This window comes from Bufo gargarizans, chromosome 1, assembly GCF_014858855.1.
Source record: "Bufo gargarizans isolate SCDJY-AF-19 chromosome 1, ASM1485885v1, whole genome shotgun sequence".
NCBI classification, from domain to species: Eukaryota; Metazoa; Chordata; class Amphibia; order Anura; family Bufonidae; genus Bufo; species Bufo gargarizans.
In genome coordinates, this window is record NC_058080.1 from 476153601 (window position 1) to 476168072 (window position 14472).

The following is a 14472-nucleotide window of genomic DNA, read 5'->3' on the forward strand; positions in this document are numbered from 1 at the left end:
CTGGTGAGCGCATCGGCGCTCAGGACAAACGCCACTGACCGGACCCAGCCACATGTACCCCCGCTGACCTGGAGTGGAGAGCGCATCCTGCGCTCAGGCCGTTTCAGAACCCCCACCTCCTGAAGGACCCTGACCGGCCCCTCTGAAGAGGAGCGCAATCGGCGGTCAGGAGCGACCCCCCCTGGACGCGAGCATAAGTATCACTCCCTATTAACCCATATTCCCCTATCCCACCAACGATCCCTGTACCACCTACCCCTGGTAACCCCTATGACACCCATGGGATCCATATTTAACCCCTGGGTTACCCCTGCATCCCCTGGTTCCCTGTGTGCCTGCTCTCCCCTGATTAACCCTTTCCCTGCCAGGCATTACCTGGTATCTCTGCCCTGGTCCCCCCCCCCGGACACTTTGTACCCCCTGATGTCCGTGCCCCTGTCCTGCCTGCCTCTGTAGAGCATGCTTCTGCTCTGCAAACAAATCCTCTGTAGAGCATGCCTCTGCTCTGCAAACAAATCCTTTTAACCCTTCGTCATTCCCCGTAGGGACAGTATAGAGCTAGGCGGGTGGGTTAATATACCTGTATGTGTGTATTGTATAGTTAGTTTGTGGGTGGAATTTGGGAACGTGTAGTGTAGTTGAGTATTGTATATTTAGTACTGTATTGTGTGCGTAGTGTCAGGTGTTAATAAATACTGTGTTACTTGTACCCTTTGTGTAGTGTGTACTTGTTAGCGGTAGTAAGTAAGGCGCATGCAGCTAGTATAGTGATTAGTGTAAGGCATAGCGAAGATATTGTGTATTGTTATATAAAGGCATAAATAGGCGGAGTCATCACTAGACGGCTCCTCCTATTTAGGAATATTAATTATCGATATTCGCATAATATTGGTAATTAATAGTCCCCCTTTACAGGTTGTGTGTTGGGCTTGTTTAAAAGATTCTCAAACCATGTGAGTGGGCGCTGTAGAGAGCTTTTATTAATGAACTTGTTGATAAAGGATTTCAGGAAGAAAAAGAAGGGAATGGGAAATTTGCAATCAGGGAAAAGTCTAGTGACAGAAGTTAGGCCCATTAGTTTACCATTATCGTCTAACAGCGAGATCACTAACTGATCAGAGTCTCTTATGGATTTTGGAAGACTATCCAACAGGTCTTTAGGTGCTAATCCTACTATATCTCTTAATTGAACCAGAGGGGACGGTAATGGGATCGCATGGATAAATGTTTGAAACCAATCCCAAGCCCTTAAGGTGGACTTGACTACCGGATTGTCGCTTGTGGCCCTTTGTTGGGGTATTTCCTTACTTATTAGAAGCCCTCTAAAAGGGGTACCATGATGTGTCTGTTCAAGATCGACCCAGGGTTCCTTCAAGATGCCTTAATCCATCCTACAAATCTAGCAAGGAGGACTGCATTGTTGTACAATTCAGGGTCAGGTAAACCAATCCCACCGAAGGGCCTGGGCTTTCTCAAAGTCGAAAAAGAAATTCGAGCTCTCTTACCAGCCCAAATAAATGTCCTAATCATCCGATTGAACGAGACATAGAAAGATTTGGGCACTGGGATTGGTAAGACTTGTTGGAGATAGGTCATTCTAGGAATAACGAGTGAAGACACTATATTTTTCCTGCCGAACCAGGATAAAAGAAGATTGTCGAGGGAGGACAATTGATCTTGTATTGAGTTCGAAAGCGGAACATAGTTTAGGCGGAATAATGTGTCTGGGTCAGGACCTATTTTAACTCCCAAATAAGTGATGTGTGGATGATCCCAATTAAATGGATATTTCGGTCTGAGTTTGTTAACCAGGGATGGAGGGAAGCCAACGTTAAGGACATGTGATTTTGTGGCGTTTATTTTAAAATTTGAAAGTCTACCCAAAAATCCAAGTATTCGTTCAATATGTGGAAAGGCTATGGTTGGGTTCGTAAAAATAATAAGCAAGTCATCAGCAAATGCTGCGACCTTGTGATTGTAATTTCCAACCCTAACCCCTTGTATCCCCTCCTCCTTCCTAATGGCCTGTAGCAGTGATTCCATTACTAGAACAAATAAAAGAGGGGAGAGGGGACAACCCTGTCTGGTCCCGTTGTGTATATTAAAGGGAGAGGATAATGAGTTATTTACAATTACCGAGGCTGATGCATTTGTGTATAAGGAAAATATTGCATTCAAGAACTTTTCTGGGATCCCAAATGTAGATAGAACTTTACACATAAAATCCCAGTCTACTCTATCAAATGCCTTCTCAGCATCAGTGCTGAGAAGGATCAGAGGACGCTTGAATCTTTTTGCCTGAAAAATGCAGTTTAAAACTCTAGCCGTGTTGTCCTTCCCCTCCCTACCCTTTACGAAACCTACCTGATCATTTTGGATTAAGGAGGGAGGACAATCGGGAGGCCAATAGTTTAGCCAGTATTTTTAGGTCTAAGTTCAGCAAAGAAATGGGACGATAGCTGGCGCAGTCAGAACTATTCTTCCCTTCTTTATGAATTAAGGAGATGTGAGCTTTCGTCATGTCTGTAGACATATTAGAGCCATTTAGAGCGCTATTACATACATCTAATAGAAAAGGGCTTAGAATGTCAGAGAGAGATTTGTAGTATGAAGCTGGGAGTCCGTCTGGGCCGGGACACTTTCCTCCTGGAAGCTGCTTGATAGTATCTTTTATTTCTTGGAGAGTGAAAGGGGCTTGTAACAATTGGGCCTGTTGCTCGGCTAAAGAGGGTAAGGACAAGGATTGTAAAAAGGATAATATTAGATCATTAGGCGGGAAAGGATATTGTACTTTGTTGTCCGGATGCTTTAGATTATACAAAGAATGGTAAAATTCCTTAAATTGAGCAGCTTTTTCGGTTGTAGTGTAGGCTAGCTTACCACTAGTGGTCTTAATCTGATGGATAAAATTATGGGCCTTTCTTTGCTTAATCCGCTGCATCATGAACTTAGATGCCCTATCACCATGGGCATATTATTTAAAATATGCTTGAATATAATATTTAGCTGAGATAGAATTTAGAATCTTTTTTAAGGCTTCCCTTGAAGCTGTTAATTCAGTAAGGTGAGACTCTAACAAAGACTGCTTATGGAGGGTTTCCAGCTTTTGGATTCTATCAAGTAAAGAATCTACTCGGACTTGTCTTTCTCTTTTGGCTCTTGCTCCCCTTGAGATAAAATGACCTCTTATGAATGCCTTATGAGCATCCCATAGAACTTGGCAGGAACTAACTGAATTACTATTGAGCGTAAAGTATTCCTTTAACGCTTTCTGAGTCTGGGATAGGGGGTCACCTGGGGCAATTAATTGCTCATTGAGTCTCCATCTGAATGGTCGGGGGTCCATGTTAGGGGAAGACAGTGTCAAAAAGATAGGGGCATGATCGGACAAGTGCATAGTGCCAATGCTGGCCTGGCTGCAGTGCTGAAGATGTTCCTTTGATATGAACAAATAATCTAATCTATGATAAAATCCATGTACGTGGGAAAAGAAAGAGTAATCTCTTTCATTGGGATTGAAAAGTCTCCACGCATCACATAGAAACCAATTGTGTAAGGTTTTATTGAGGCGTCTAAGCACCTTGGTAGCTAACGGAAGTTTTTTAGAAGTGGAATCGATGTGGGGTTCAAGTAAATTCACAAATTTTTGAATGTGATATACCCCTGCTCTACCTAGTTTACAGCTTAATAAATTTCACTCATTTTTCTGTTACATTCTTGGGTTGACATTTTACCATTTTTGCCATGAATAAACCCCTGCTCTGCATAGGTGACAGGGATCGAAATTTTTAAAAATAATCTGTTCCATTGGTGGGTGACATTAATCTATTTCTGGTGATGAAAAACCCTTGTTCTGCATAGGTGACAGGGACTTAAATTTCTAAAATTCGTCTTTAATTGGCCCTTTCATTCAATCCTTCTGCTTTAATAACTTGTCCCACATTTCCGCTTCATCCCATTGCAGCCGTTGACCTCCCTTGGATGAGTCTCCCTTTCTCACGCTCCTTCTCCGTCGTGGAACCCTGATTCGCCGATAACAGTGATCAACATGGTAGGCTCAGAAAAGAACATCGAAAGGTGATAGAGAAAATATCCAAATGGATCGTGGACATCATAGGGACGTGCAATCAGGCAGAAGTTATCTAGAGTCAACAAAGTGGCAGCTTTGTTTCCTGAGACTGTAGGAATCTAATCCCTATCACAGCACTGTAATTCCTATCACACTACCTAACACCCTGCACTGGAACCTATCAGCTACACTATATCGCTTTCTAACCTACACTATCTCCCACTGACTATCTGCATTTTATATATATGAGCTAACTAACTATCTAATGTAATTGAATAAGGATCCAGATGACTCAGCAAAGCACAGAGCACAGTCATGGCACTGCTCTCTCTCTCTCTCTCTCTCTCTCTCTCAGAACTGCAAAAAACAGCAGAAAATGGCTGCTGGGGAGTTTCCTATATAGTAAGGGGTAGGCAACTTTCCTATTGGTTGCAAGGGATGTTGCTAAGTTCAGACAAAGATAATTCAGCTTTCTCATTGGTCTACAAGCAAGAAGCAGTAAGGGTACTGATGAAAAAAAATCTAGAATATTCACAATTGCGAAGATATAGCACTATATTCTACATCTTCGCAAATTCTCAAAGTGCCAATATTCGCGATAAAAATTTGCGATTAGAATGTTCGCGATCAACACTAATAATAGTAAAAAGTCCAACAGTTCAAAATAATTTAACATAGGTGGTATTGCCATCATAACAAGGTAATGGGGTATCCATAGCAATTGAACAGTATGAGCATAACTATAACTATTGTGGGGATTTGCTATGTACGGCAGGGTAAGCGGAAGCAGTACAGAGGCAAATACAAGGATGTAAATCAAAGTTCAGTCTTTTATTCACACAATAGGAAAAACAAGAAAAAAGTTATGGTGTTCAGGTTTTTGGTGCTTGTTCACACCACACAAAGTCCACAGTGCACAAAACCTTCACCTGGTCAGTAGATTTTCACCCACAATCCAGAGCAGGCTTTAGAGGCCTGTTTCCCCCAGCATACGGCTCTCACAGCTCCACAGCTTCACAGCTTCTCTGTCATGGAGGATAATTCCCCAGCTGAACTTGCTGGCTGGGTTTTTATCCCTGCCAAAACCCGGCCTAGAACCGTGGGGAACAGCAACCCACTCTGCTCTTCGGCTGCTCCCAATAAGAACCAGCCCGGATTGGCTTTACAGCCATACTAACAGCTGAAATGTCAGACTGCACTACAGAACTGACACTTCAGGAAAAAAAATCCGGTCCTTACCTCACCGAGGCCAGGAACCTCGGTGACACGTATCTTCCATCAATGACGGCTCCTTCTTCCTTCTTACATACCTCCCCCCTTTGTTCAACCCTGAGGGGGTGAACACTTGCCAGACAGTGTACGCGGAACAGGGCATCCGCGTTTCCCTGTAACCTGCCTGCCCTGTGTTCCATGGAAAACTTAAAATTTTGCATAGATAAGAACCACCTGGTGACCCGAGCATTCCTCTCTTTGGCCTGGCTCATCCATTTACGTCAATGACAGCTCCTTGTTCCTTCTTACACTATATACAAATTAATTTCAGAGGGGGGCTCTTATAAACCCAGTCTTCTGACCATGTCTCCCTTTGTCACATTTAAATTTATGGCATGTGCCAATCACAGCTGGGTAAATGGGTATAGCCTTTACACCAAATGAGACAAAGATGTCAGTCAAATGCAGCCAAAGACAAAAAAAGTCAACATAAATAACATTTTTTTTTAATGATCAGAAGCTAGGCTAATTTCAATTACTATATAGAAAAGTTACTATTACTAATTTCAATTACCATATAGAAAAGTACACTAAGTACACACTAATCACGCATTATTGCTAATTAATCTACTTTATGATTATGATCTTCCAAAATATGTTGTCAAAGTAAGGTGAACAATTTCCTTATTTAGTCCCACTTATCTTCTCACCTATAACGATTTATCTTGTTCCTTAACTATCTAGAATAAGTAAACCTGTCTTTCTGCTTTATTGCAAATTCAGTTTTTATATTAGGCAATTCATTGCATTATATAGAGTCCAATCTATTCTCTGCATTTATTAAGCACATAACTAAACATTTATGTAACACTAGGACTGTCACAGACAGGAGGGTGACAAGAAATCATTATTAATCAACTCTAGTTACTTTATTTGCTGAGATAAGAAAAACATTGACCAGTTTCCTTCCTACCCTCTTTTTTCCATTGCTAAATGTGGGATACCACAAGCAGAGATGAGATTTGTACTATAGAAAGCAGATATAGTAGTTATTCTGTAGTTTTAGATAAATATAGATAGCACCATCTCTAATCCTGCTGGCATGGAATACAACTCCTCGCAGCTATTTTTATGTATTTTATGAGAAACACAATCTAAATGGTAGATGTTACATAACTTTACTCTTGTAAATATAGAAGGATAAAACTACAGCAAGTTGACAAGTCCCTTACTTCTTACATGTGTGCAAATGATCATCTCGTTACATGTACAAATGATGATCTCTAAACTTAGATACTGTGACGCAACTAGGCACCAGCTGCCAGACTTGGAGCTAGCTACCCTTTTCAGAAAGAACCCAAGAACTTGCCTTGCAACAATCTACTTAGGAAGTAGGTACCAAACTTGTTAATCCTGCAGGTGGTAAGAAATTCTATCTTTTGCACAACAGGAAGTTACTGGCAGGGGGAGAGGACAAAAACATAGTGGTGACTTCCGGCGCTGTCATGGAAAGCCGCGTGTAACAAGAGCTCTCCGCCCGCTCGCCTGGAAAACCCTCCGCTCCCTACAATTGGGTCTCAAGTTCTAGCCAAACGGACACACATTGTGTTCCGGAGCTTTATGAACCCCTTCATACCCACGATGGGGAGCAAATCTATATGAAAAGGGACCCTCAGACAACCCAAGCCTGCGAACAAAGCACCGGAAATGGCGCTTCTTGAGGCCCAAGATGAAAACAACGAGATGAATATAGTTCAGCCAACGGCTACAGCTACTGATCGGGATGGATCAGTAGATTATCGACGACTAGCTCTAGAAGTAGCAGCACACATCTTACCAGACTTGTAAAAATCCTTGGCCTCTACAGTCTTTTCAACAGATGCAAACAGAACTCTCTCAACATGCTCAGCACCTAGAAAACCTTGAGGTAAAATACATAATGATGGCGACAGAGCTGCTGAAAATCTGCATTAAAAGCGGCAAGGTAGATGACCTAGAGAATCGCTCCAGGCGGTGCAACCTATGTATAATAGGTCTTCCAAAAAATATACCACCGCAAGAGCTAACGCACGAGCTACCAGAAGCAGTGAGCTTATGCCCAGCTAACAAAAAGAGTGGAGGGCAAAGCAAAGACAAAGACCCAGACAAGTGATCATGAAATATCTAAAATTACTCTGATAAAGCAGAGATCCTGAAGGCATATAAAAAAAAGGCCGTACTGCAGTGATAATGCGATATGCCAGACCAAACAGGGGAATTATACGTGAGGTCACAGTGTGAGCAATAGGTGGGCCGAGGTGAATACAGTTCTGGTTACTCATGATTACGTTTTCCCTGGGCAGGCTCGCATAAGTGAAGAGGAGAACGGCACAAGGATTCTCTGGGGCACACTCTGGTGTAAGGGACACAGGCCAGATGGTGGTTCGAGGTGCCCTTGATGGTCTGTATTAATGTGCCTATGGCAAGGTCCCTTGTAGTCGTGACGTCAGTACCTTTTGTGGTGGTACAACCATTTACTGTAGTGTTAATTGAGGAACTGAAGACTGAGACGGTGATGGTGTGATTCAACTTATAACTTTTACTGAACGATGCTCCTGGTAACAGTAACTTCCAAGTATTAAACAGTCTCATTAAGATGGACAGAGGTAAAGCTGCAACAGGTCCACTGTTGACAGGTGTAATGTGTGTCTCTCTAGCTATTAAATGATATAGGTTTGTAGCCTTACTGGTAGAGGACTTCTAGGCTGGTCCTGGTTATCCCAGTGCAGGCTAGTGAGGCTGCTGGAGGCTGGTGAATCCTTCACTTTTAAATTCCAAAGGTCCTAAGGCGCTTGTAGAGATGGCCGTAACCCTTTGGGGGTCTCCTTCTTTAGTATTCTCGAGAATTAATATCCTGCTGAGTGTATGCAGCACTTCAACTCAGGGATCAAAACTTCAGACTGAACTGGACAGAACTAGACTCTAGACTGACACACCCTGACTGCACTGCCCCTAGACTAGACCTGAGCTAAGCTATCTATATATGGGAGGAGTTCTCCCCCTAGTGGTAGGCTCAGTGTAATGCAATCTAAATACACCTGTAAACAGGGATCATGCATAAAGATGCATTGCAGCATAAAAACAGGCTATATAAGGAATGCAAACAATACACAACAACTTTGCAGTACCTACGAGGGTAGTGTGACACTGCAATAATACGAGGTCATATAAGGTGTTACTTTTCAATCATTTTCTGCAGTAATATGTTCCATCCTCTACCAGCAAAAATTTACACTATTATACCCAGCCATACTGAAAGTATACCATGGAGCTAATGCAGTGTCCACTTTTCAAATGCCAAGAGAAGAATCTGCAGCATTAGAAATAGAAGAAGAAATGCCCAGAGGATGCCAACTGTCATCACCGTCATCATCTACAGCAAAACCATAGATCACGAGAAGCAGAAGAACAAGAAGAAACCTGTGGCGAAACCAACCTCGCCACTGGATTTTGGAGGGGCCTGGTTGCCAGCCTCTTGCCCCAGGATTATGGCCCATACTAACTTTGAAAGGAGAAGACAGACTGGCTGCACAGCTTAAATCTGTGGAACTGTTTTGGACAGAAAAGTCATGAGTACAGCCAGGCCCAAGAAACTTTTACAACTAATTTGTGCTATGTTGGGATGTTAAATGTCTATGTGTATTGTAAAGGGTGGGACATTGTATTCGTTGAGTAGTGAGGTCTGTGTGTATTGGCGATTGCCCTCTGTCCTGAGAGATAATTGAATTACAACTCGGTTGTCTCCAGGACAGAGGACATTGTGTATTCTCCTGCCTGTGATGATTATGTTAACCATGATGTACCATGACTATATCACAGGCAGAGAGGAGGATTCTATGTGGGTTGTGGCCTTTGTGTTATTGGTAATTGTATTTTGTTGATTGCATCTCAGACAATGCCAGTGTGTTAGTTGATTGCGTCAAAGACAATTCTCTTTGTATTTTGTTGATTGCGTTACAGACAGAGGAAAGGGGGTTTTGTGTACAATTGCTGGGAAGGTTTCAATACTGTAAATGCATGTGATTGGCTAAAATATAAACTGTCACAGTCTCCCTTGCTAGGAGACCTGCATAAAAGGCTGAAAAATAACCCATTAAAGAGTTCCTGTTTTACCCTTCATCATGTTGAGGCTGATGTTTGGGTAACTGATCGACACTGGGGATTGGTATACACTGAAGATTTGCTATACTCCCCGGGCTATACTATTAGCTCTTGTGAGAGCTGCTCCTGCTCTCTGGATTTAGGAAAGGTTCACCCACTGGAGCCTGGAGCCTTGTCGTAGGTCCAGGGTGGGTAGGAGACAGTGAGACCTCAACCAAGCTTCGGCGGTTCGTGGGGTCTGCAGCGCTTACGGTGTCAAGTGGAGTGCTTGGAGTCCTCGGGAAGCGCTAGGAGCATCTATCGACGGAGGTACCCGGTCGGGGTGCCAGGAGATCTGTTACAAAACCAAATTAGCATCCAAGGACTTACCTAAGGAGCAATGCAAGAAATCCAGATTGGAGACCTAACCATGAAGCACCTGAACCAAGATGGCGACAGGAATCAGAGAATCTTGAGATGAGCTGTAGCTCCTTCATACGGAGACTCTAAACGAGGATAATCACTCCTCCAACGCGGTATCCTGATGATCAATATTGCTATATAAACATAAGGTTCTCATATACTGTAGATAATCTTTCATTTTGCTATCTCTCTTCTACTGTATATGATATGTTTGATATGTTTCATGTAATATCATGCAATATCAGGTGGCTCAGTCTCGGCTATGACATTGAGACCAATAAGGGACGGAGATCATCATAATGACTCTCACCTCCAAAAAAACTTGTCTGGCACAGATGAAACCTGAGAAATCAAGTGCTTTAAGCACTTATTTATTCCCTTACCAAACTAATACATGATAAAAAATAAAAAAATTCCGGGCGAGAGAAATGATATTTAGCCCTCTTTCCTATGACGGAAAAAAGAGAAGTCACAAGGCAGCTAAGCCTTGGGGAGGCAGGATTGTTATTTAACTCCCTAGGAAGCACTCTAATAGTTTGGTATTTTTGCTATGTATGTTTTTTGTTCAAGTTTTATTTAAGCTATATACCTAGGGTGGGGTGTAAGGATAGTGACATAGAATGTTAAAGGTCTCAGATCTCCTCATAAATGTCTCATGGTTCTGAGACATTTAAGAGATTACAAGCAGATGTAGCTTTATTACAGAAAACTCACCTGCAAGAAAATGACTTTGCACGCATGACACATGGGTAGGGCAGACCTACAGATCATCTATGTTAGGCTGCAAAGCAGGGGTACTCACCCTAATCAGGAAAAGTATACCATGCGAGGTAGTGCATCAGTCTTCGGACAAAGAAGGGGGGGTGGCACTGCCTAAAATTTGCCACAGAGACCATAAGCATATTTAGTTGTGTTCAAAATAATAGCAGTGTGTTTAAAAAAAGCGAATAAAGCTCAAAATCCTTCTAATAGCTTTTATTTCCATACACACAAATGCATTGGGAACACTACACATTCTATTCTAAATCAAACTTGAAGAAAAATATTTAAAATTTGTGTTAGACTGTGAATATTAGACTGTTCAAAAAAATAAGCAGTGTTTGTATTCTTGTTTACAAACTCAAACATTCACTATATAAACTGAAAAATGCTTGAAGATTTTGCTTTCCTTTGAATCACTCAACTAATATTTAGTTGTATACCACTGTTTCTGAGAACTGCTGTGCATCTGTGTTGCATGGAGTCAACACTAAGGTGTTGGGCGATAAATAGGCCTAACACTTTAGTATGAGAAACATCCCCATATCATGATGCTTGCGCCACCATGCCTTACTGTCTTCACAGTGTACTGAGGCTTGAATTCAGTGTTTGGGGGTCATCAGTCCACAAAATGTTGCGCCATTTCTCTTTAGGCCAGTCAATGTGCACTTTGGCAAAATTGTAACCTCTTCAGCACATGTCTTTTTTTCAACAGTGGGACTTTGCGGGGGCTTCTTGCAGATAGCTTGGCTTCACATAGGCATCTTCTAATTGTAACAGTACCCACAGATAACTTTAGACCTTTGATCTTCCTGGAGCTGATTGTTGGCTGAGTCCTTGCCATTTTGGCTATTCTTCTATCCATTTGAATGGTAGTTTTTTGCTTTTTTCCGCGTCTTTCAGGTTTGGTTACCATTTTAAAGCGTTTGCAATCAAGTTACGCTGTTCTTTAATGTATGGAACGACCCATTTTCCTCAGAAGTTCAGAGAAAAATGCACTGTAACCAGCATGTACAGCATTTTCTGCCTTCCTTCCTTAAATAAGGGCAAAAATTGCCACCTGTTTTTCAAAGAATGAATGACCTCACTCATTTAACTTCACACTGCTATTATTTTGAACATGTCCCTTTTAATTAGTGATTCAATTATACAGAATCAGCAGCATGCATGTCATGACTGTTGGCTCTTTTGGATTTCTATTACTCTACTACACCTGCTAGTAAATTATATGCCATGTAGAAATATCATTTCTACCAAAAACAGTGATTGATCAGGTTAGTGATATCTGACTGCTATTATTTTGAACACAACTGTATAACATTTATGGTCCAAATGATAACCATGTACCTTTTTTGCCGAAGTTCACCCCATTACTTATGAATGACGATGCTGTGGTTAAGGTGGTGGGAGGAGATATGAATACAGTGATCAGAAAGGAGAAAGACAGGAGAAGTCCAATAGGGCCAGGCCCAACAACAGAATCAAAGGAGACTTATCTTGCATCCTTCATCCAATCCCTAAATTTACTAGATACCTGGCGATTATTCAATCCGGTAGGAAATTTACTCACTTTTCACATGTACACAACTCGTGGTCCAGATTGGACTACATCTTCATTTCAGCACCACATATACATAAAGTACAGAATGCATATATAGCTGATCTATTAATTTCAGATTATGCATAGACTGGTTAAGGAAAAAAGACATGTATTCAAACTTTTCAGTAGAATCAGATCTACTTGGCCGTGGAACTTGAACACTCTACTGCACACCACACTCATAGATATTCCCCCCAAAATAAAACGCAGTTTGATATTCAAAGACACGTGGGCAATGTGGAAAACAGTCAGAAAGCTTTTTGGGCTGTCTTTCCAAAGTTCCAAATATCTAGATATAAAACAGCTAAGCGTGTCAACAACAGGGAGAACACTAAACTGGCAAGGTACTCAAACCCTGCCTGACTTCTGGAATTCGGAACAGGGAAGATACCATACCTTTCAGGATTTCAGATCGAAAACAGGAGTAAAAGAATCCCCCTTTCTGTCCTATTATAAGATTGTCAGCCTTTGTCATGACTTTGATCAAATGATCGGACAGAAAGATTTGCACGTCACTCTTGCATCTTTATATAAAGACATAAGACGCAAGACATCAATAAAACAATCCACAATAGCCTTCCACAACTGGAAAAAAGTGATACCGGAATTAAACACACCATTAGAGGTATTGGGGGGATGGGAAGAAGGTATGTTCTGTAACAGTAAATGAAACATGGAGGGAAACTCAATTCCACATAATTCACAAAGCTATTTATGGCTTTTATACTTGGAAAGACACAACTGACAAAATGACCAAGTGTCCCAAGTGCCACTTGGAAAATACCAACCTTTTTCATGGCCTTTGGTAATGTCTTAAGGTAAAGGACTTTTGGGGAAAGGTGCACAGATTACTACTGGACAAAATGAGTATACAACTACCAGATTCACCAACGCAATATATATTCCAACACAACACATCCCACCAACATATACCAATGATAGCCCATCTCTTTCTATTAGCAGCAAAGAGATGCCTATTATTGCATTGGCTGAAGCCAGAATGCCCACATCCCTCTGAAGTTATTTCTCAGTTAAAAAAATGCTTAATGCTGGATGACGAAGAAATACAAATGATAATGACACCTTTCCAATTAACAACATGGTATCTCCTAGGGAAACACACCAACAGATTAGGCAGATTTCAGATAGACGGATAGATCTCAAAAATTCCATGGGCAGAAGGGAGAGTAGAGACAGATGAAACATAAAGTACTCCAGACATAACTTGTTATATCACTCAAAGAAAATCATTGGTTAGCTCAAATAAATAACAGGACCAATGGAGACCGAACCACAATGCAACAATAAGATATCATTAGAAAAAACAGATGATTGTGCTGAGAAAAGGGGTGGAAGGGAGGGAGGAATGTTGGTAAAATTGAGGGAGGAAAATTGGGAAAAGGGAGGGAGGGAAATTGGGGAAAAGAAAAATTTAGTTTAATAGTAAATAAAGCATATTCTATATTGTAAACACAGGATATATATTTATGTTTACAGATGTTTCAAGTACCAATATGTGTATACTGTACATGTAATTGCTTTAATAAAAAAAAAACATATAAAAAAAAAAAAAAACATTTTGGTGAGACATCAAAGCCATAACAGTATCCAATTATAATAGCAGAATCAAGCCAAGTCAGAAACATGAGAGACAAAGGTACAGAGACACAAAGGCAAAACAATAGGCAGTAAACAGTCCGAGGTCAAACATAGTAGCAAGCAAGTGAGGGCAAAGAGAAATCGAGTAAACAAGCCAGGTCAAAAACATAACAATGCTCACAAACCACCAAGTAATCTACAACACACAAACCAGGACGAAAATATAATAACTGCCATTGAGCAGTCACACAGCAGGATTTAACCCCTTTGAAACAAAAAAAATCATGTTTTAGTGTCTCCATCGTCTAAGAGCCATAGTTTTTTCAGTTTTTGGGCGATTATCTTGGGTAGGGTATGATTTTTGCGGGATGAGATGACGGTTTGATTGGTACTATTTTGGCGTACATACGACTTTTTAGATCACTTTTATTACCTTTTTTGGGAAGTATGGTGGGCAAAATTTCAATTTCTTCATATTTTTTAAATTTTTTTATGGTGTTCACAATGCAGGGAAAGTAACATGACTGTTTTATAGATCAGGTCATTACGGACGCGGCGATACCTAATATGTGTAGTGTATTTTATTTTTTTAATTTTTATTCAGTGATAAATGTTTTTTTTTTTTAAATCTTTACTTTTTTCACTTTTTTTTACATTTTTTTGACCCAGACCCAGTTGGTTCTTGAAGATC